Genomic DNA, 9,852 nt, shown 5'->3' on the forward strand with positions numbered 1-9,852 from the left:
TGTGTTTCTTTTCTTTTGTTATTAATTGCCTTATATAATTGGCTGCTCCCATGTTAGGGGCATAGATATTTACAATTGTTAGATCTTCTTGTTGGATAGATCCTTTAAGTAGGATATAATGTCCTTCCTCATCTCTTATTACAGTCTTTGGTTTAAAATCTAATTTGTCTGATATAAGGATTGCCACCCCAGCTTTCTTTTGGTGTCCATTAGCGTGGTAAATGGTTTTCTACCCCCTCACTTTCAATCTGGGGGTGTCTTTGGTTCTAAAATGAGTCTCTTGCAGACAGCATATCGATGGGTCTTGTTTTTTAATCCAGTCTGATAGCCTGTGTCTTTTGATTGAGGCATTGAGCCCATTTACATTCAGGGTAACTATTGAAAGATAGGAATTTAGTGCCATTGTATTGCCTGTAAGGTGACTGTTACTGTATATTGTCTGTGTTCCTTTCTGGTCTATGTTGCTTTTAGGCTCTCTCTTTGTTTAGAGGACCCCTTTCAAGATTTCCTGTAGGGCTGGTTTTGTGTTTGCAAATTCCTTTAGTTTTTGTTTGTCCTGGAAGCTTTTTATCTCTCCTCAATTTTCAATGACAGCCTAGATGGATATAGTAGTCTTGGCTGCATATTTTTCTCATTTAGTGCTCTGAATATATCCTGCCAGTCCTTTCTAGCCTGCCAGGTCTCTGTGGATAGGTCTGTTGCCAATCTAATGTTTCTACCCTTGTAGGTTACATATCTCTTCTTCCGAGCTGCTTTCAGGATTTTCTCTTTGTCTATGAGACTCGTAAGTTTTACTATTAGATGTCGGGGTGTTGACCTATTTTTATTGATTTTGAGAGGGGTTCTCTGTGCTTCCTGGATTTTCATGCCTGTTTCCTTCCCCAAATTAGGGAAGTTCTCTGCTATAATTTGCTCCATTATACCTTCTGCCCCTCTCTCTCTTTCTTCTTCTTCTGGGATCCCAATTATTCTAATGTTGTTTCGTCTTATGGTATCGCTTATCTCTCAAATTCTGCCCTCGTGATCCAGTAGTTGTTTATCTCTCTTTTTCTCAGCTTCTTTATTTTCCATCATTTCATCTTCTATATTACTGATTCTCTCTTCTGCCTCATTTATTCTAGCAGTTAGCACCCCCATTTTTTATTGCACCTCATTAATAGCCTTTTTGATTTCTACTTGGTTGGATTTTAGTTCTTTTACTTCTCCAGAAAGGATTTCTCTAATAACTTTCATATTTTTTTCAAGCCTAGCTAGTATCTTTAAAGTGATGATTCTGAACTCTAGATCTGACATCGTACTAATGTCCGTATTGAGTAGGTCCCTGGCAGTCAGTACTACCTCTTGTTCTTTTTGTTGAGGTGATTTTTTGCGTCTTGTCATTTTGTGCAGAGGAGGATAGATTAATGAGAGAACAAAATGCTAGCAGAGTAACCACGTCCCCAGAAAATATACTCTAAACAAATCAGAAAAGACCTGAAGCAGTGGGAAAAGAAAGGGAAAGAGAGAAAAAAGAAAAAGATAAAAAAGAAAAAGATAAAGATAAAAACAAAAACAAACAAAACAAAACAACAACAACAACAACAAAAAAAACAGAATGTGATCAAATATGATCAGGCTGGTGTATAGATCAGTGCCACACACTAGATTTGGGGTGTATTTTGGTCTTTTAGGGGAAAGTGCCTCCCAAAATTTTAAAGAAAGAAAAACTTATATATGTACAAAAATAAGGGTTGATATGATGAAGGGATGGAATATGACTGTAAAGATGGAAATTATAAAAAATTTTATAAAAGGAATTGATAAGAAGTTGTTTGAAAAAAGAAAGAAGAGGATTTAAAAAAAGAAAAAAGAATAAAAAAAAAAGGGAGAGGATGTGATCAGGCAGGGTAATAGAAAACACCATATACTAGAGATTTAGGGTATATTTTAATCTGTTAGAAGAAACTATCTCAAAATTGTAAAGAGAGAACAACTTATATATATAAGCCAAAAATACGGGTAACTACTATGAAGGGATAGAATATGACTCTAAAAATGAAAAATAAAAATTTTTTTTTTAAAAAGGGATTGATAAGATGTTGGTTGAAAAAGGGAAAAAGAATTCAAAAAGAAAAAAAAAGAAAAAAAGACAGCTAAAAAAAAATTAACTTTGAAAGACTAAAGAATCATGGTAAAAAAGCCGTGAATTCTATGTGCAGTAGTCCCCTAGTGCTGGAGTTTTGCCGTTCTCATTGATCGGTAAACTTGGTCTTGGCTGGCTGTTCTCACTGATCTTCTGGGGAGGGGCCTGTTGCCGTGGTTTCCAAATGTCTTTCCCGGAGGCGGAATTGCCCCGCCCTTGCCCCCTCCCGACTAAGTAATCTGCTCGGGTTTGCTCTCCGGGGCTTTTGTTCCCTGCGAGCTTTCCGTACAGCTTTGGAGGCGGAGAGTGAAAATGGCGGCCTCCCAATCTCCGCCCCGGAGGAGCCGAGAACTCGGGGCCCCGCTCCTCAGTGAGCCCCCAGAGAAAAGCCGTCAGTCACTCCCGTCTCCCCGGTCTCCAGCCGCACTCCGTGCTCGCCCGGCCTGTGACCGCGCGTTTCTATCTCTGGCACCCGACCCGGTCTGGAGTCTCCAAACCCAGCAGATCCCTGCGGTGCACTCCCGAGCGGCTCCTCCCGGGGGAGGAAGGTGAGTCTCCCCGGATCTGCCGCTTGTTGGGTCCCTGCTGGAGGAGCAGGGGCCCGACTGTGCCGCGGATCACGGTTTATGGCCACCCCGAGCTGAGAGCCCGCGCCTGGGCTCCGCCTCTGCAGCCGGCTTCCCTGCTCCGTTACCTGGGAGCTCGGCCGCACTCAGGCACCCCCGGTCTTTCTGTGACCCCGAGGGTCCTGAGACCACACTGTCCCGGAGGGTTCCACCCCCCGCTTAGCCACCAGAGTGACGTCCCTCGGCGGAGCCGACTTTTAAAAGTTCCGATTTTGTGCTCTGTGGTTCTATCACTTGCCAGAAGCAGCTGACGGAGGTTCCCTCCCCCCACCATCTATCTTCCCGAATATCGCCTCGGATTCACTTCTCCGCAGGTCCTACCTTCCAGAAAGTGGTCGCTTTTCTGTTCAGAGAGTTGTTGCTCTTCTTTTCTTCGATCTCCTGTTGGGTTTGTAGGTGTTCAGAATGGTTTGATCTCTATCCAGCTGAATTCCTGAGAGGAGACGAAATCCAGGTCTCCTACTCCTCCGCCATCTTGCTCCCTACCAATTCTGAAGATTTTAATGTTTAAATATTCCTTTAGGCATAAACCTCAGAATGTTCTCAGATTGTGGCTCTTCACATGCTTTTTATCTATAATCTCTCAGATGCTTCAATTTAGTAATTTTACCCAAATAATCACAGTAAGAAATGCATGGTTTTTACAAAGCAGCTATAGCAGCAACTAGGACAGTACTCCCTGGAAAATTAGGCTAAAGTTCCAAATTTGATTTTCAGCATTGAATCTTTCCATGTCTAATTTAATACCTCAAAACATTAACTTAATAAAATTGAGCACTCAGTGGACTGAAGGAGTGGGTGAAAATTTCAAAGATCACCAGCTTATGGAATTATGGTAACATTGTAAGTCAATATTTTGCACTCAGGATCAAAGATTTTGATCTACATATCAGAAGGCAGAAAATAAACAGCAGTATACTGAAAAGAATATTTGACTAGGAAAACAAATTCCAGTTCCAGAATTAGTCACATACTGACCTTGTATGTTATCTACCCTTCTCTGGACCTCTGTTTTTGTTTCTGCCAAAAGAAATTTTGGACTACCTCATCCCATGTCTTTTTCTATTCTAATATAATTATACTTCCATGATTTTAATCCCATGACCTATATGACAAACTTAAGACCATTTGTAGTAGGTAGTCAAACAAAGTTCTGATCATCAAAAATGTATCTTGTTCAAGATCCTCGGTGTGATTGTGGAAATGATTATGTTAAGTGCTGGGGGCCAGGAGATAAGCATTAATTAAATAAATAAACAAAATATATCACCCAGAGCACTAGAATTATACATTTTAAAGCTTCTGATCTGCACAGTTATTAGATGCATAATCACTATGTTAAATACGTCATGGACTAAGTCACTGAATGAAAAAAGAACAGATAACATTTTTTGTGGGCTTACATATTTTTAGAAATCTAGCTTTGAGACTAATGAATTAGCACCCTATCATTACATAAGTCTGTTATGCTTGACTTCTCCCTTGCAAAGAATTAATCAGTGGTTCTCAGACATTTTGGTCTCAGAACCACCCCATAACCTGAAAAATTACTGAAGACCTTAAACAGCTATGGTTTATGTGTACTATCTATCAATAATTTCTATATTAGAAATTAAAACTAAGAAATTTAAAATATTTATTTAAAATAAAAATAAGCCATTTAAAAATACCATTTTTATTTTTAAAAACTATATTTTCAAAAAAACCCCATGAATCCTGTTTTATGTCTATTTGCTCTTGAACTCACTGTACTGCCATGTGTTGTTTTGATTGAAGTATTTTAGGAAAATTCTGTTTCACACAGAGATGTAATTGGAAAGAAAGAGTATTTTGATAGGCTTTCAAATAATTATGGATATTCTTTGATTTTACCCCAAACATCAAAAAGGTGAGTTGTTGCCATGTAGAATCTGAGACCATATCAATTAAATTTTTGTACTTTGCTATGTTAAAATCCATCAGTCTTTGTCACACTTGATGGGATCTTTAAATGTGTATGATTTTGTAATATCATGCATTGGGTTTTTATAAAGTACTGATTCACTTAATTCACATAATCATCCATATCTCACAAGTGTTAACACATTTTATTATATAATATCAAGAAACCCATATTTCTTAATGTCAACACCAACCTCATTATAAAAAGGAAGTATATTGGAAAGCTGTAAAATTTATAGGGGATTATGCAAGTTTTTAAAAATACTAATTTTCACTTGTGAGTTTAAATTTTATCACAGACAACAAATTATTAATTGTTTTCTTTGAAATGACAAACTTACTTTATTAATTTTTTATAAACTACCTGCCAAAAAACTAAATCTAAATAACCATAGTTTGTCAGTTGCTCTTTAAAGTAAAAATGGTGCTATATGTTAAATAGTAGCTTTTTCAGCTTTTTTTCAAATATCTAAGAACTTTCCTCAGGACCATTGCACTTCAGTATGCAGCAGAAGTGTTTATGCATGGTTTTCATTTTGTCACCAGGCATATTAATAAAGGTCTGTACAATGTTCAAGCTTTAATAAAATTAATACATTTTACTGCTTCATCAATAACATTCTTAAGTGAAACTGGAATTCTTTTTTTCTGGAATGAAAGCAAAAAATGTAATGGCAGTGGGGTGCTGTTTGGTATCACTATGTTGATTCACACTAAGATGCAGCAGTTTTAATCATCATTGCTTTTGCTTCAATCAGTACAAATGTCAACACGGCAAAACCACTAATGATACTTTAATATTGATGTCAACAGCCCATGAGAGTCTCAGGGATTTCCCAGGAGTCTTTAGTACACACTGAACTAAAGTTTTCAAACAAATAAATGCCATTATAAACCTAAACCTCCCAAGACATTTTTTAAGTAGACTGTAAGCACATTTTTATGCAATAAATTGAAATGCCTAATCATTCAAGGTTCAAGTAGAGAGAATAAAATTCGAACAAGACAGATTTAAAATGTAAGCATAAGAAGTAAATTTTTAAAAATCATGTCATAGTAAACTATAATAGGGCATAAGGAGGACAGCAAATGGATTTTAATATATGTGTTTAATCCTTTTAACCATTGCATCCATACTTTGTGGTTTATAGTCTTGAAGTGGTTCCGTCATTAGACAGTTTCTACTTCTTTGGCTGGCAGCCGTTGGAAGTAGTCCTAGAATGCAACTCTGGAATCCTTTCTCTGACATCCAAAATATATGAAAGATAATGCAGAGTTAACCTCCTTCTCCCAGAACTTAACCCTTTAAATCTGAGTCAGACAAGGTCCCCACTTTCAAAAGGGTTCTTTCCAATTTGAAATTAGTCACATGCCATCTTTTTTAGCCAATCATAGGGCCATGCTAAAAACAACAGCTGGTCAATTGAGACATCATTCTAACACACCTATAATCACCACTATCATTATCGCTGAATCTCTACCAGAGAGTTCTGAAGACAGCACATAATCCTAACAAATCTTACAGCTCCCAACATGTAGAAAGAAAAAATTATGCTCACTCTATACAAGGGTTATCCAGTTTGATTCAAGCCTCACAGTAAGTCAGAAGTTAAAATTTTGATGAAAGAATTTAGATATGGGATCTTTGTTTCAAGAAATACCTCTTTTTTCTTATTCAGATTCCTTTATGCAGTTGAAGGAAATGAATAGGAAATAACCTCTACAATCATCATTTTTAGAGTGTTCTTTGCCAGTACATAAAATGGTTTGTGACTATTAAATATCTGCCAGTGAAATATTACAGCATGGAACTAATATTTATTCAACTCCTACTTCCGTAAGGCATGCTTTTAGGCACTAAATATTTGAAGGGTTTGGGGGCACCTGGGTGGCTCAGTCATTAAGCGTCTGCCTTCGGCTCAGGTCATGATCCCAGGGTCCTGGGATCCAGCCCCACATCCATCTCCTTGCTCAGCGGGGAGCCTGCTTCTCCCTCTCCTGCTCCCCCTGCTTGTGTTCCTGCTCTCGCTATCTCTCTGTCAAATAAATAAAATCCTTAAAAAAAAAAAAAAGATTTGAAGGGTTTGGCAGACATTATTATTACATAAACTAAATTATTCACAGTACTTTTAGTGTTTGATTAGAACATCTAATTCAAAAGGTTGTTGAAAAGATACCTAAGGAAAAAATCTGTAGCTACTTCGGGGCTTTAAATTATTCCTAATTAACAAAGGAAATATATTCAAACTACTACACTCTATACTCTTAATGTACCTGTGGCAGTAGTAGATTATATCTAATACTTGAAACATGAATCAACTAGGAGTTACAGGACTCCTCAGCAACTGCTAATTACAGGGCAATGACTAAGAAACTACTTGCTGAATCCTCTACTCTTCCCAAGCAGTCAATCTTGCAAGTTTTCAGGGCTCAGCCTTCAGATATCTTCTCTGTCACATTCACCCTCTGACTTTCATGGACTTCCTTTATTTCAAATATACTCTCGATACGTTCATGATTCCCAAACTCACATTTCCAATCCTGATCCCTTCTCTGAACTCCAGACTGGCATATCTCAATCTCTGCTCAACATACTCACTTGTATTTCACCAGACATCTCATATTTAACGTGTCCCAACCTTAACAATTAGTTCTCCCTAACCTTCCTGACTGCTTCTTCCCACTCGATCTCAATCTCAGTAAATTGCACCATTCCTCACCCAGTTGGTCATGACAAAAACCTTGAAACCATCCTAGACTCCTCTCCACATCCAATCCATTAGAAAATCCTAGTCTTTATCTTCAAAATTCAGATCTGAGCACTTGTCACCATCTTCACCCTAATCAATAACCTGATCATCAGTCATCTGAAATGCTGCATTACCTCCTAAGCATCACTGCTTCCATGATTGGCCCCATTCAGTCTATCCTGTATACAACAATTAGAGTGATCTCATTGAAATACTAGTCAGATTATGTTGCTGCCTTGCATAAACCCCTCAAATGCCATTTCAACACAGTTAGAATAACATTCAGTTTTATCTTGGCACACAAAACCGTATTTAATCGTGCCCTACTACTTCTCTGTTTTTTCCAACCTCATTTTCACTCAATTCCAGCCGTGTTGTCCTCAGCCTTTGTAGTTTCTATACTCTCCCCTTTGAAACTTTTCCTGGAGATATTTACAAGTCTTGCTCCTTCATTTCTTTCATATCTCCACTCAAATGTCACCTCATCAAAGGTGCTTTTCTGACCATGTTCTCTAAAATAGTGGCTCCATCGCTTTTATCCTCAACCTCTGATTACTTGTTTTTCTTAGCATTTATAGCTTGTTATCTCTGTCTACATATATATCACATACATATATGTATGTATATGCATATATAATATTTTATCAATTTATTAGTAGAGTGAAAACATGGATCCTTGCCTCTTTTTAATGCTTACAACAGTGTTTGGCACATAGTTGTAAATATTGTTGAAGTAACAAATTAATCAAGTACTCATTCATAAGGACTTTGTACATAACCAGTATACATAATATCTAATTTTTGAGATAGCTTCACTAGCTGTATCTAATGGTCAGTTCTTTAATAATAAAGTGTTAGAAATTAATGCTGGAACCACCCTACATAATACCTATAAATTATATATATGTATATATATGCCCACATACACACATTATTCTAAGTGATATGCGTATATATTATTTCTAGAAATGCACACACACACACATGCACACACACACATACACACACAAAGACCAACCAAATGAGAACAAGTAAAGCCTATTTATTCAGAGTTTCTATAGGAAGAGAGTCAGCCATTATCATTTACTTGTGTTTGGAAGACTCAAAGGCAGGCAGAGCAGGGGGAAACAGTAGAAGGGTTAAATAAAATAAGGCATCCTATTTGATTGGATAAGGGTGCATATTTAGCTTTCTGTGATTGGTCCTATGTTCTCAGCTATTAATCACATTATTAGTCAAGTTGTAATCAACTGGGGACAATTGCATATTTGGCCTCTTGGACTGGTCATTGCAGATAGTGAGTTGGCTTTCTGGGCTGGTTGCTGAAGGTAATGGGTCAGAGTTGTATATAATCTGCCCATTGCTTATTTTATATTCAGCCTATAAACAGGTAACTTTTAATAAGATATGTATAATTCATTATATATTTTTAAGATATTTTATACTATTTTTAAATAGTCTCCTTTAATATTTTGTCATCTTTTAAATGTCTGTAGTTAAAGAACATCTCTAGGTATTGCTATTGATAAACATCTAGAACAAAGGCTCATTTAGCAATGGTAGTTAAAATTCTGGGTCCAAGAACTTCTTATTTAAAAATGGCGAAGAGCATTACTTAAAGTACCTATAATGATAAAAATAAGATGAAAAACATATTCTATAGGATCGTATAAGGATATAATAGAGTGAGAAAACATTAGAAGAAATAGTAACCAAGAATTTCTAAGAACTGAAGACATAAATATTCATATTGGAGAACCTAAAATATTGAAAGTAGGATAAAGTGCTCTTAAAAGTTCTCATCTATAGAATATTTCAGTAAAACTTAAGAATTCCAAAATATTAAAGAACTTATAAAACTCAACACCCCAAAAATGAATAATCTAATTTAAAAATGGGCAGAAGACAAATAGACATTTTTCCAAAGAAGACATACAGATGGCCAACAGACACATGAAAAAATGCTCAACATCACTGATCATCAGGGAAATACAAATCAAAATTACAATGTGATATCCTGTCAGAATTTCTAAAACTAACAGTATAAGAAATAACAGGTGTTGGCAAGGATGTGGAGAAATATCTCTCATGTTTTTTATTCTCCTAATTCAGGGGAATGCTCTTTCACTGTTGGTGGGAATGCAAACTGGTGCAGCCAGTCCGGAAAACAGTATAGAGTTTCCTCAAAAAGTTAAAAATAGTAATACTCTATCATCCAGCGATTACACCACTAGGTATTTACCCAAATAATACAAAAATACTGATTCAAAGGGGTATTTGCACCCTATATTTATGGCAGCATTATCTACAACAGCCAAATTATGGAGAGAGCCCAAATGTCCACTGACTGATGAATGGATAGTGAAAAGATAGTATATGTATGCAATGGAATATTACTCAGCCATAAAAGGGA

This window comes from Mirounga angustirostris, unplaced genomic scaffold (genome assembly GCF_029215605.1).
Source record: "Mirounga angustirostris isolate CCGP_5_RB_7025 unplaced genomic scaffold, mMirAng1.0.hap1 SCAF_2, whole genome shotgun sequence".
In the NCBI taxonomy this organism is placed as follows: Eukaryota; Metazoa; Chordata; class Mammalia; order Carnivora; family Phocidae; genus Mirounga; species Mirounga angustirostris.